The sequence below is a fragment of the Phyllobates terribilis genome, unplaced genomic scaffold, assembly GCF_046119375.1.
Source record: "Phyllobates terribilis strain yellow unplaced genomic scaffold, ASM4611937v1 Scaffold_8__6_contigs__length_399053987, whole genome shotgun sequence".
Lineage (NCBI taxonomy): Eukaryota > Metazoa > Chordata > Amphibia > Anura > Dendrobatidae > Phyllobates > Phyllobates terribilis.
The window spans coordinates 206,463,400-206,478,604 of record NW_027362768.1 but is presented as its reverse complement, the minus strand read 5'-3'; the positions used below and the strand labels follow the sequence as shown (position 1 = coordinate 206,478,604).

General features: G+C 42.4%; 1 long non-coding RNA gene across 1 annotated transcript in view; it reads left to right on the top strand.

Moving 5' to 3' along the window:
- Positions 1-8,067: 8,067 nt before the first annotated feature.
- The window catches only part of LOC141157146 (uncharacterized), a 32,659-nt gene continuing 25,521 nt past the window's right edge, over positions 8,068-15,205 (top strand). Inside the window, exon 1 of the long non-coding RNA XR_012247748.1 lies at positions 8,068-8,510. This is a non-coding gene — a long non-coding RNA (uncharacterized lncRNA). The remainder of the gene's footprint in view (positions 8,511-15,205) is intronic.

The following is a 15,205-nucleotide window of genomic DNA, read 5'->3' as shown; positions in this document are numbered from 1 at the left end:
GAGCTGCAAGGTCTGACCCAAAAGTGGGTGTTGTTTCCTGACACACTGGTAGATGACATCAGAACCATCAGTGATGTAAGCACACCATTTGTCTCAGAAGAGCACACACTACACTGGTAGATGACATCAGAACCATCAGTGATGTAAGCACGCCATTTGTCTCAGAAGAGCACACGCTGCACTTGTAGATGACATCACAACCATCAGTGATGTAAGCACGCCATTTGTCTCAGAAGAGCACACACTACACTGGTAGATGATATCAGAACCATCAGTGATGTAAGCACGCCATTTGTCTCAGAAGAGCACACGCTGCACTTGTAGATGACATCACAACCATCAGTGATGTAAGCACGCCATTTGTCTCAGAAGAGCACACACTACACTGGTAGATGATATCAGAACCATCAGTGATGTAAGCACGCCATTTGTCTCAGGCGAGCATACACTACTCTGGTAGATGACATCAGAGCCATCAGTGATGTAAGCACACCATTTGTCTCAGAAGAGCACACACTACACTGGTAGATGGCATCAGAACCATCAGTGATGTAAGCACGCCATTTGTCTCAGAAGAGCACACACTGCACTTGTACATGACATCACAACCATCAGTGATGTCAGCACACCATTTGTCTCAGAAGAGCACACTCCACACTACACTGGTAGATGATATCAGAACGATCAGTGGTGTAAGCATGCCATTTGTCTCAGAAGAGCACACACTACACTGGTAGATGACATCAGAACCATCAGTGATGTAAGCACACCATTTGTCTCAGAAGAGCACACACTACACTGATAGATGACATCAGAACCATCAGTGATGTAAGCACACCATTTGTCTCAGAAGAGCACACACTACACTGGTAGATGACATCAGAGCCATCAGTGATGTAAGCACGCCATTTGTCTCAGAAGAGCACACACTACACTGGTAGATGACATCAGAACCATCAGTGATGTAAGCACGCCATTTGTCTCAGAAGAGCACACACTACACTGGTAGATGACATCAGAACCATCAGTGATGTAAGCACGCCATTAGTCTCAGAAGAGCACACTATACAATGGTAGATGACATCAGAACCATCAGTGATGTAAGCACACCATTTGTCTCAGAAGAGCACACACTACACTGGTAGATGACATCAGAACCATCAGTGATGTAAGCACGCCATTTGTCTCAGAAGAGCACACACTACACTGGTAGATGACATCAGAACCATCAGTGATGTAAGCACACCATTTGTCTCAGAAGAGCACACACTACACTGGTAGATGACATCAGAACCATCAGTGATGTAAGCACGCCATTTGTCTCAGAAGAGCACACACTACACTGGTAGATGATATGAGAACCATCAGTGATGTAAGCATGCCATTTGTCTCAGAAGAGCACACACTACACTGGTAGATGATATCAGAACGATCAGTGGTGTAAGCACGCCATTTGTCTCAGAAGAGCACACACTACACTGGTAGCTGATATGAGAACCATCAGTGATGTAAGCACACCATTTGTCTCAGAAGAGCACACACTACACTGGTAGATGATATGAGAACCATCAGTGATGTAAGCATGCCATTTGTCTCAGAAGAGCACACACTACACTGGTAGATGATATCAGAACGATCAGTGGTGTAAGCACGCCATTTGTCTCAGAAGAGCACACACTACACTGGTAGCTGATATGAGAACCATCAGTGATGTAAGCACACCATTTGTCTCAGAAGAGCACACACTACACTGGTAGATGATATCAGAACCATCAGTGATGTAAGCACGCCATTTGTCTCAGAAGAGCACACACTACACTGGTAGATGATATGAGAACCATCAGTGATGTAAGCACACCATTTGTCTCTGAAGAGCACACAATACACTGGTAGATGATATGAGAACCATCAGTGATGTAAGCACACCATTTGTCTCAGACGAGCACACACTACATTGGTAGATGATATGAGAACCATCACGTAGCACAAATGCTGCATTTTTATTTGCACATTCTGTGCAGGTGTCTGCACCACACTACACTATCAATCTCTAATTGCATTTTTGCTGTATTTTTTCAGGCTTTTTCCTTCTTATTTGATGCATTTTTGGTGCAGATGTGAAGTTGCATTTTTAATGTTTTTCTATAGTACAGAAGCGCTTTGATTCTGCACTTTTTAAAAGCAACAGTGTTTTTATTACATGCTTCATGTGGTTTTGGTGCTTTATTCTTCTCTATAGTCGTCTATTGGGAGCCCGAAAAAAAACAAACATGTAAAAAGTTTTATTTTTAAGTGCAGAATCCAAGCATTTCTACACTAAAGAAAAAACATGAAAAAGTCGTCTTCACATCTGCATCAAATTAGGGAGAAAACAAAAGTGCAGTGTCCATTTTAGGATATGATTAAAGATCAAAGTCAAACATCAGAATGATGTCAGTTTGAGGCTAAATACTCTGAGAAGTGACTTTGACAACTGTAATAATAATAAAAAAAAGTCACTGTTTGCTTATTGGACTTGAACCCACAACTTTGTGTCTAGAAGTCAGTGCACTAACCACTGAGCTATTAACTCATTTGAAGAAATCTAGGCGTTCTATATGGTTATGGGATTTTCAGTGCAAACCTGTCTGAAATAAATTGGGATTTTCACAAATACCTTCTCCAAGCCAAATTCAAACGATTTTGTGATTTTGATATGTGAATCTGATGTGTGACTTTCTTCAAACATCAGAATCAGAATCACAATGACTTTTAGTCACCCTGAGTATTTTCATGGTTGATCTCATAAGACAAGAAAAGCTCCTAGTCAGTATCACTTGACCCTATGGTTGAATGGTAAAGCAGTCTCTGAAACTACAGTGTCTGGGTTCAAATCCCTGTAGAAATCCAATTTTTCTTTTTCTTCTTTTAATTTTTCCTAGTTAGCACATAAATGACAATTTCAGACACGCAGTCTATTTGCATGGTAAATCACATAGTCGAAGAAAATTGGTAGGCATTAATTTACTATATATCTATTTCCAAGTGACTGTTTATTTGCATAATTTCTTAAAAGGGTCTAATGATAAAATTTCTTTATTGTAAATTTTTCTTTCCACTCACCCAAGAACTGGCTGCAAACTCCCAATTTACTTTGGCTATGTGTATTTACCATGCAAATAGATAGCGTGTCTGAAACTCTTAACACGTCAGGATGACAATCAGAGTGTCAGATATTAAAAGTAAAACACCCCTGTAGTTTGTGTGCTAACTAGGCAAAATTAAAAAAAAAACACAAAAGTTTCTACTTCTTTTGAGATTTGAATCCAGACACTATAGTGTCAGAGGCTGATGCTTTACCATTTAGCCATCTTGTCAAGTGATAGTGACTGGGAGCTTTTCTTGTCTTATGAGATCAGCCATGAAGACACTCAGGGTGACTAAAAGTCATTGTGATTTTCATTCGATGTTTGAAGAAAGTCACACATCAGACTCGCATATCAAAATCACACATCATTTGAATTTGTCTTGGAGAAGGTATTTGTGAAAGTCCCAGTGAGTTTCAGACAGGTTTGCACTGAAAATCCCATAACCAAATAGAACACCTAGATTTCTTTAACTGAGTTTATAGCTCATTGGTTAGTTCTCTGGCTTCTAGACATAGAGTTTTGGATTCAAGTCCCATCAGCAAACAGTGCCTTTTTTTTATTACTATTATTACAGTTGTCACTTCTCAGACAGGGTATTTAGCCTCAACCTGACATTATTCTGATATTTGACTTTGGTATCTGATCATGACCTAAAATGGACACTACAAAAGAAATCCAGCAAACACGCAATAAGAGAAGATTGTTATTGCGTTGTATGGTGCGAACACCTGCAGAAAACAAAAAACACAGTATGTACACAATGTGTGAACACGGCCTTACAGACCCAAAGAGCCGGATGTCGTATAGTGAAGCTACACAAAGATGAGAAAGTTCTAGCGGCTCCAACTGTGAATGAATAAAAAATAAATCCAGAGGTCCCAACCAACCTGGATACTGTGGACAGTCCTGGGCATCTGCTGAATGTTCCTCATCGCCACCACGGTCACTCACACAAATCCTCCTGCCAGGGCAGAAAGGTGGGAAATGGCTGTGACTTTGGGTGTGGTCAAAATTTGCCACTAAGCCTCAGTGTTTCCCTCTTTTCTGTAAAAGATGGGAGGCTTGGGGATGACCGTCATGACACGTACGGCTGAGTTCACATCTGCATTATACATTCAGTAACTGTTATGCCAGGGATGGATACGTCACTTGACAGAAGACGAGCGGTGACCGATGGATGCCACTTGTCCCAGTAATAATGGCAGAATCTACATCTGCTGGTCCTAATTGTCAGGAATTTCCAACACACACAGAGGGAGACGACACCGGGGAGATCAAACAATATCTCACCGTGCCGTCACGCTGTCCTTATTTCATCCGGAGTCGCGAGCACGCGATCCAGACTACTGTCTACGTAGGTATCGGTAAGCGACCAGTGAGCGTATGGCGCAACACCCTGGGTTCCGCAGCCTGGAATCCGTGTTTAACTCCCTCCGTACAGTCACTGTCAGCTTCACGATAGCCCAATTATTAATACTCTCTGCCACCACCGGCTGAGTTTGAAAATATAACACAGGCCTGGCCGGATGCCTGCGTTTTGGTAGCGTATATGGCTTCGGGAAGGGAACGATTACAGAACAAAAGAAACAGAACTATTAAATTTTATATTTAATCCAAAAGGGAGGCAGTGTTTAGGAAAAATATATACAAGGATGTTACAAGGGAGACATTAAAATACATAGGCAGTTACATAAAATAAACAGGGTAAAAAGAAGACAACTTACTCTATACAATCGTGGAGATGATTCAATATAGGTGGAGGAGGGGCTCTCCTCATAGTCTCCATCTTGTTCTCGAGGGAGGGAAGCAAACACCTCCAAAGCTTTTCCTCGGAGCCCTGGAGTTAAGTACCTGGCCCACTGGTCCGTGGGCAGCTGATACTGCCTGCAAGCCTTTTCAAAACCTCGCAGAAATGTATCCAAGTCCCCATCCTTTTCCATCACAGGGAAGTGCTCAGGACGGGGTTTAAAGCAGTTGCCACTGTTGGACTCACGGGTCCGCGTGGAGGATGACTCCTTCTGAATCAGGGCTAGCTCCAGCTGGTGTTGTCGGTCAGCTTGGGCCTGGCGCTCCTCTCGGTCAGCTTGTCGCTCAGTTCTCTCAGCCTCTGGCTCCTGGAATTTCAGGATCAGCTGCAGTCGTCCGTCATGATCGTCTGCGGCGAGCTGCTCCAAGGCCATCTGCAGGTGGGGGTCTACACTACCCTGGTGGTGGGTATGGCTGGCAATCACAGGTGGGACCCCTGCAGCAGTGCCATCCGGGCCTTGGCTGGCCACCCCATCATCAGGGCTCTGCTGTTGGACGGGCTCTGCATCACCTTGCAACAGTTCAGCAATCATTTGGGCCTTGTTTTTGCCTGTGGGGTCAATCTGCCTCAGCTCACAGAGGGCAGTGATAGTGGTCTTTACCTGCTGGTGATACAAGTTCTCTCCACGTGTAGCCATTATTGCCAAATAAAAGATAGAATAGAAAAACAAGAAAAGGGGGGGGGGGGTGCAACTGCTACACGTATAGTGATGTCCCAGATATAAAAATATTAAAACACTGAGTCTGATTTCTTAAAACTCTGCACAGAATTCACGCAAGAACCATGCAAGTTTTCAGTGACAGGAATGATTGCTCAATCCAGCCACTGATGTTCTGTAATATCCCACCGCTGCCACCAATTTGTCAGGAATTTACAACACACACAGAGGGAGACGACACCAGTGAGATCACACAATATCTCACTGTGCCGTCACGCTGTCCGTATTTCGTCCAGAGTCACGAGCACGCGATCCAGACTACTCTCTACGTAGGTATCGGTAAGCGACCAGTGAGCGTATGGCGCAACACCCTGGGTTCCACAGCCTGGAATCCGTGTTTAACGCCCTCCGTACGGTCACTGTCAGCTTCACGATAACCCAATTATTAATACTCTCTGCCACCACCGGCTGAGTTTGAAATATAATACAGGCCTGGCCGGATGCCTGCGTTTTGGTAGCGTATATGGCTTCGGGGAAGGGAACGATTACAGAAGAAAAGAAACAGAACTATTAAATTTTATATTTAATCCAAAAGGGAGGCATTGTTTAGGAAAAATATATACAAGGATGTTACAAGGGAGACATTAAAATACATAGGCAGTTACATAAAATAAGCAGAGTAAAAAGAAGACAACTTACTCTATACTATTGCTGAGACGATTCAATATAGGTGGAGGAGGGGCTCCCCAGTTGGAATATGCTGTTATTGAACAGGACCCGTTGCTTGTAGTTCTTATTCCCCCCTGGCAATGAGTGCTCCTGTCTTCTCCATAGATTCTCTTATACCTAAGGGGAGATCTGCCCACACGCCCCTGGTGGTGACATGTGGGCCGGTCTCCAGCCTATACATTTTTATTAAAAACGCTAACTTCTGCGATAACTCACCACTCGTTTATTGCAGAAGCTTGCAAACTACGCCAATTTTTCCCTTATGATTTTATCTTTATTTAGATATCACACATCACATAGCTGCAGTCTGCTATTCTGGTGTTTTTGTGCTGCAGCTCCCTGATTTTGGTTACAGCCCTGGAAAACTACCTATACATTCCTGGGCTGATTTGGTCACTACACATATGGGTCCCGTTACTGTTGGACCTATGGAACTCACAAGATTTCATATTTCATATCGGAGTCAATGCGTCTACAAATTTCCCTTTGAGGCTCTGGTAGCAGCCTCACGGGTACACGCAAATTATTGCAAGCCAGCGTTTTAATTACCTCCTGCGTCTTTCAGAGACAAGATGCTTGCTTCCTAACGAAGTTATAACACTCCTTGGCTGGCCCTTTTTGCATTAGCTATTTCTCAGGCGTGTGCTAATTGGGGCTTTTGTGCTGAGCAGAAGGGGAATAAGGGAGGGGGATGAACATCTATGTCAGGCAGATATGGACGAACATTTTCCTGATATTAATATTTCCCTGACACTAATAGAGATGGGAATCCTGCTAAGTAGAGAACCAAGTTAGCCAGAGGCACAGAAGATTCTTCCCTTTTTGTATCTACATTTGTCCATGTCATTATTGTATTTTTGCTCCTGATAATTGCTCGGACTGCTGGGTATCTGTTTATTTTTTACAAGATTTACAATATGATGAAGGATTTTTGCTTCTCTTCTTCATTTCATCTGAAAGTCTTATTAGAATTTAAGGCAAATCCTTCTTTCTAACTTCTTGATAGCCATTGTAGTGCAGATGCGTGTGATGACTGGGTGACAGGGTACAGTGCACGTGGGTGAGGTCTTCATGAATAGTGTAATAGTTATATGTGCTGGACATCCAACATTAAGCTTTACTGATTGTCCTCATGATTTCCACAGGTCACATGAAGGGACGGCAGGAAAATTCATTGTGTAACAAGTGAAATACAAATCATAATGTTCACAGACAAAAGTAACTCCTCGCTGGCGCAGAAACCTGTGCAGAAGAAGACCCGTCCCCACGGGCTGCCCTCTCCTGCTCTTTGTTGTGCCTGCGGCCTCTGCATCATGTTGGCTGGAATCAACATTACTTTGGTTGGTGCCTTTGCTTTTGGGACTTTTCTTCCAGTAAACAACCCACCAATAATTATTGGACCCATTTTATTAGTAGTTGCGTTTGCCTTTTTTGGGGCTTGCTGTATCTGTAGCCGGAGACCCCCACCTCATGGCAACAGGAAATGTAAGCCAGGGTCTAATATAGGTTTTATTAAGCCAGGCAATACAGCATTTGAGATCGAGACAAGTGAGCACACAGTTCAGGACACCACGGCCGTGCAGCTCAGTCCCACCAATTCCCCAGTGTCTTCTCGAAAATCTTCTCCTGTGCATGAAAATTCTAAAATGTGCAAACTCTTCACTATGGAAGGTAATGGGCCAACTGCTAAGTTTAGTACTGGTGGAGAATCTATACAGCTGAATTTACCCAGAGACCCCGTCACCTAGGATGACCTGGTCACTTTACATTTAACATCTTTATGGCTGCAGAGGCTGCAGCGAGTGTCCAGCTTCCAGAGTCTGGCTGCAGGAAAAGGCGAAACGCCGGACTGCACTCACAGGAGCCATGGAAAAGCAGCAAGTGGCTTGGAGGGTTACACATCGCCTGGTGGTGACCTTTGTTTCCTGTTGGTTTCAATGTGTGGATTGTGTCGTTTTTTGTCTGAGATAAAATTCGGGGGAAGCTGTGGTAACTTGTTCCTGAATCATGAAGATACCTGCAACTTTCTGCAGAGGTTTTAACTCTTGTTCTGAAAATACAGCAGATCCTTCAACTACACCTTGCAGAGACCATGCAAAGCCTGGAAGGTTTTACCATTTGTAAGAATAAGAAAACTCACCTTAGAAGTTCTATTATAATTGACACATTTGTTTTCCCAAATGTGGAGGTCAGTCATAAGAGTTATTGATGACAGTTGTACCGGGCAGTGTTATGTACGGTGTATGTATGTTACTGACGAATGTAGTACCGGGCAGTGTTATGTAGGGTGTATGTATGTTACTGATGACTGTAGTACTCGGGCAGTGTTATGTAGGGTGTATGTATGTTACTGATGACTGTAGTACGGGGCAGTGTTATGTAGGGTGTATGTATGTTACTGATGACTGTAGTGCCCGGCAGTGTTATGTAGGGTGTATGTATGTTACTGATGAATGTAGTACCGGGCAGTGTTATGTAGGGTGTATGTATGGTACTGATGACTGTAGTACCGGGCAGTGTTATGTAGGGTGTATGTATGTTACTGATGAATGTAGTACCCGGGCAGTGTTATGTAGGGTGTATGTATGTTACTGATGACTCTAGTGCCGGGCAGTGTTATGTAGGGTGTATGTATGTTACTGATGAATGTAGTACCCGGGCAGTGTTATGTAGGGTGTATGTGTGTTACTGATGACTGTAGTACTCGGGCAGTGTTATGTAGGGTGTATGTATGTTACTGATGACTGTAGTACTCGGGCAGTGTTATGTAGGGTGTATGTATGTTACTGATGACTGTAGTACCGGGCAGTGTTATGTAGGGTGTATGTATGTTACTGATGACTGTAGTGTCGGGCAGTGTTATGTAGGGTGTATGTATGTTACTGATGACTGTAATACCGGGCAGTGTTATGTAGGGTGTATGTATGTTACTGATGGCTGTAGTACCGGGCAGTGTTATGTAGGGTGTATGTATGTTACTGAGGACTGTAGTACCCAGGCAGTGTTATGTAGGGTGTATGTATGTTACTGATGACTGTAGTACCGGGCAGTGTTATGTAGGGTGTATGTATGTTACTGATGACTGTAGTAGCGGAAAGTGTTATGTAGGGTGTGTGTATGTTACTGATGGCTGTAGTACCGGGCAGTGTTATGTAGGGTGTATGTATGTTACTGATGACTGTAGTACCCGGGCAGTGTTATGTAGGGTGTATGTATGTTACTGATGACTGTAGTACCGGGCAGTGTTATGTAGGGTGTATGTATGGTACTGATGACTGTAGTACCTGGCAGTGTTATGTAGGGTGTGTGTATGTTACTGATGACTGTAGTACCGGGCAGTGTTATGTAGGGTGTATGTATGTTACTGATGACTGTAGTACCCGGGCAGTGTTATGGAGGGTGTATGTATGTTACTGATGACTGTAGTACTCGGGCAGTGTTATGTAGGGTGTATATATGTTACTAATGACTGTAGTACTCGGGCAGTGTTATGTAGGATGTATGTATGTTATTGATGACTGTAGTACCGGGCAGTGTTATGTAGGGTGTATGTATGTTACAGATGACTGTAGTACTCGGGCAGTGTTATGTATGGTGTATGTATGTTACTGATGACTGTCGTATCGGGCAGTGTTATGTAGGGTGTATGTTTGTTAGTGATGACTGTAGTACTCGGGCAGTGTTATGTAGGGTGTATGTTTGTTCCTGATGACTGTAGTACCCAGGCAGTGTTATGTAGGGTGTATGCATGTTCCTGATGACTGTAGTACCCAGGCAGTGTTATGTAGGGTGTATGTATGTTACTGATGACTGTAGTACCTGGCAGTGTTATGTAGGGTGTATGTATTTTACTGATGACTGTAGTACCCGGGCAGTGTTATGTAGGGTGTATGTATGTTAGTGATGACTGTAGTACTCGGGCAGTGTTATGTAGGATGTATGTATGTTATTGATGACTGTAGTGCCGGGCAGTGTTATGTAGGGTGTATGTATGTTACTGATGACTGTAGTGCCGGGCAGTGTTATGTAGGGTGCATGTATGTTACTGATGATTGTAGTACCGGGCAGTGTTATGTAGGGTGTATGTATGTTACTGATGACTGTAGTACCGGACAGTGTTATGTAGGGTGTATGTATGTTACTGATGACTGTAGTGCCGGGCAGTGTTATGTAGGGTGTATGTATGTTACTGATGATTGTAGTACCGGGCAGTGTTATGTAGGGTGTATGTATGTTACTGATGACTGTAGTACCGAGCAGTGCTATGTAGGGTGTATGTATGTTACTGATGACTGTAGTATCGGGCAGTGTTATGTAGGTTGTGTGTTTGTTACTGATGACTGTAGTACCCGGGCAGTGCTATGTAGGGTGTATGTATGTTACTGATGACTGTAGTGCCGGGCAGTGTTATGTAGGGTGTATGTATGTTACTGGTGTCTGTAGTACCGGGCAGTGCTATATAGGGTGTATGTATGTTACTGATGACTGTAGTACCGGGCAGTGTTATGTAGGGTGTATATATGTTACTGGTGTCTGTAGTACCGGGCAGTGTTACGTAGGGTGTATGTGTGTTACTGATGACTGTAGTGCTGGGCAGTGTTATGTAGGGTGTATATATGTTACTGATGACTGTAGTACTCGGGCTGTGTTACATAGGGTGTATCTATGTTAGTGATGACTGTTGTACCGGGCAATGATATGTAGAATCATAGACTATTAGAGTTGGACGGGACCTCCAGGGTCATCTGGTCCATCCCCGCCGCTCAATGCAGGAGTCACTAAACCATCTCAGACAGATGTCTGTCCAGCCTCTGAAGACGTCCATTGAAGGAGATCTCACCACCTCTCGTGGCCGCCTGTTCCACTCATTGATCACCTCACTGTCAAAAAGTGTTTTCTAATATCTAATCTGTATCTTCTCCCTTTGTTTCATTCCATTGCTACTCGTGTTTCCATGTGCAAATGAAAATAAGGATGATCCCTCTATACTGTGACAGCCCTTCAGATATTTGTAGACAGCTATTAAAGTCTACTCTGTCTTCTCTTTTGCACGCCAAACAATCCCAGATCCTTTAACCGTTCCTCATAGGATATTATTTGCAGACCAGTCACTATCCTGGTTACTCTTCTCTGAACTTGCTCCAGTTTTTCAATGTCTTTTTTAAAACGTGGTGCCCAGAACTAAATACAGTATTCCAGATGAGGTCTGACCAAAGAGGAGTAGAGGGGGATAATTACTTGATGTGATCTATACTCTGTGGTTCTTTTAATACATCCCAGAACTGTGTTTGCCTTTTTTTGCTGCTGCATCACACTGTTGACTCATGTACTGTCTGTGGTCTATTAGTATACCCAATTCTTTTTCACACATTCTGTTGCTTAGTTCTCTTCCTCACATTCAGTAGAACTCATTTTCTTTTTACTTGCTCAGATGTAGAATCTTACATTTCTCCCTGTTAATCACCATTCTATTAGTCACTGCCCATTCTTCAAGCTCATCTAGATCCTTCTTAATCCTTTCTCTGTCTTCTCTAGTGTTTGCTATCCCTTCTAGCTTTGCATCATCTGCAAGTTTGATTAGTTTACCTTCAGTTCCCTTATCTAGATCATTTATAAAAATGTTGAACAACACTGGGGCCAGGACAGAGCCTTGTGGTACCCCACTTGAAACACTCTTCCGGTTGGATTTGGAACTATTTATTACCACTCTTTAAGAGTACAATCACTGAGCCAGTTATGAATCCACCTAACGTTAGCCTTGTCAATTCCATTCTTGGTCACTTTTTCAATAAAGATAGTATGAGCTACTTTATCAAATGCTTTTCCGAACTTGAAATACTATATCTACTGCTTTTCCCTGATCCACCCAGTCAGTGATTCCATCATAGAAGGAAATTAGATTAGTCTAGCATGACTTGTTTGCTACAGACCCATGCTGGCTCAGGTTAATTACTGAATTCTTATCCAATTTCTTACGTACAGTTAAAACCAGAAGTTTACATACACTATATAAAAAAGACTCATATGCATGTTTTTCTCAATATCTAATATGAAATCAGAATAAACCTTTCCCGTTCTAGGTCAGTTAGGATTACCAGTGTGAGGACCTTGCCACTTACTAAATACTTTTCCAGCACTTAGCACCCATTTTCATCGATCTTATTTTTGTGTTTTTTTAAAAATTTGCTTGCTGTGTTTTGTTAGTGATTTGTTTGCTCATCAGTTCAACCTCAGGTATCAATTCCATTCAGTGACCTTATCTAAGGGGCCTTGGGCCATTGTTCTCTCAGCCAAAGGACCCCTTATGTAGATAGAAAGAGTGGACGCAGAGGAGCCGTCGCCACAGGGAGTCTCACATGCAAACCCAGGTGATGGCTCCCACCTGAGAAAATATCTCCACTAAGACACAATTAGCTGGGGGAGGGGTGAGCTCTTTTGCCCATTCAGGGGGTTGAGCCCAGTGAATGAGAAGAGAAATATGATTTTAGTCAAAGGGCTGTGTGGAAGGACCTTGAAGGAAGAGGATAGAGACCATGGACTTGAAAGGATGGATGGATAAACATGTTACCATTATGGATTATGTTGTTTGGATTTAAACTTTCTTAAAATGACCGCTGCTACTGGATACCTGTGCTTTCATTGTTTTATCTGCCGTCTAGAGGATCGTGGACTGTGGCTACAGACTATACTGGCTGGAGATACGAAATCTGTGGGCCACCCAAAAGTTGGGAGACAGTGAGTATGGCCTGATACAAAGCCAGTGGAACTACTGACCCCAGATTGGGAACGTAAGGACTGAGAGAACTGTATTTTGTCCGTTTACCTGGAATTGCTGTATTACCATGGATGTGATTAATAAAATAATGTTGCATCGTTAACCTGCCAAGGTGATTACTTACAACCTGCAATCTCAGATCTTTACAACCATAATTTTTAATATTTGCCAAATGCCAGAATAATGAGACAGATAATGTTTTAAGGCATTTTTATTACTTTCTGCAAAGTCACAAGTTTACATACACTAAGATTATTATGCCTTTAAACCATTTTGGATGGCCCATATGATGATGTCATGTGTTTGGAAGCTTCTGATAGTTTTTTTTGGCAACATCTTTAAGTTAATTAGAGATACACCTGTGGATGTATTTTAATGGTTGCCTGAAACACATTGCTTCTTTGTGTAGCATCATGGGAAAGTCTGAAGAAATCAGCCAAGATATCAGGAAGAGAATTGTGGACTTGCACAAGTCTGGCTCATCCTTGAGTACAATTTCAAGATACCTGAAGGTGCCTCGTTCATCTGTACAAACAATTATACGCAAGTACAAACAAGATGGGAATGTCCAGCCATCATACCGCTCAGGAAGGAGACGGGTTCTGTGCCCCAAAGATAAAAGTGCTTTGGTCCGACATGTGCATATCAACCCAAGGACAAAAGCAAAAGACCTTGTGAAGATGATAGTGGAAGCTGGTAAGATTGTGTCAATATCCACAGTGAAAGAGTACTGTATCAACAGTAGGCCACTAAAAATGCCACTCTGCCATGAAGAAGCCATTACGCCAAAAGAACCATAAAAAAGTCAGATTAATGTTTGCAAATGCACACAGGAACAAATACCTTAATTTTTGGAGAGATGTCCTGTGGTCTGATGAAACTAAAATTTAACTTTTTGGGCATAATGACCATCGTTACCTTTGGAGGAAAAAGGGAGAATCTTAGAAGCCTAAAAACACCATCCCAACTCTGAAACACGGGTATCATCATGTTGTGGGGTTGTTTTGCTGCAGGAGGGACTGGTGCATTTCACAAATTAGTCTTCTTTTCTCATGATGCCATCTATGTGGCAATATTGAAGCAACATCTCAAGACATCAGCTAGGAAGTTAAAGCTTGGGCGGAAATGGGTCTTCCAAATGGACAATGACCTGAAGCATACTGCCAAAATGGTAACAAAGTGGCTTAAAGATAACAAAGTCCATGTTTTGGAGTGGCCATCACAAAGCCCTGATCTCCATCCTTTCAAAATTTATGGGCAAAGCTGCAAAGCCAGGTGAGAGCGCCGAGCAAGGCGACCTACACACCTGGATCAGTTACACCAGTTTTGTCAGGAGGAATCGGCCTAAATTCCGACCATCTATTGTAAGGAGCTTGTGGAAGGATATCCCAAACGTTTGATCCAAATCATTCAGTTTAAGAGCAATGAGTCCAAATACTAATGAAATGTATGTAAACTTTTGACTTTGCAGTAAGTAATAAAAATGCCTTAAAACATTCTCTCTCATTATTCTGGCATTTGGCAAATATTCAAAATTATTGTAATCCTAATTGACCTAAAACAGGAAAGTATTATTCTGATTTCATGTCAGATATTGAGAAAACATGCATATGTGTCTTTTTATATAGTGTATGGAAACTTCTGGTTTCAACTGTACATGCGGTTTAATAATTTGTACAAAGATCTTTCCTGGTATAGAAGCAAGGTTCACTGGCCTCTAATTTCCTGGCTCCATCTTCTTTCTTTTTTTGAAGATAGGGACAACATTTGTCCATTTCCAATCTTCTGGGACTTCTGTTCTCAATGAATTTTCAAATATTCTGCCTAGTGGTTCAGCAATTTCCTCTGCCATCTCTTTCAGTATTCTAGGATTTAATTCATCTGGACCAGAAGATTTAAATTAGCTAAGTATTCCCTCACCTTCTCTCTGTTTATAGATATAAATAAAAGAATCCACACTTCGATAGTACAGTGAAGATCAGTGCATGTTACATTTGCCTTCTTAGAGAACACAGATGCAAAATAGGAATTTAAAAGTTCAGCCTTCTCAACACCATTTTTGACCACTTCACCCTTTTCATCCTTCAAAAATCTTATACCCTCGACTT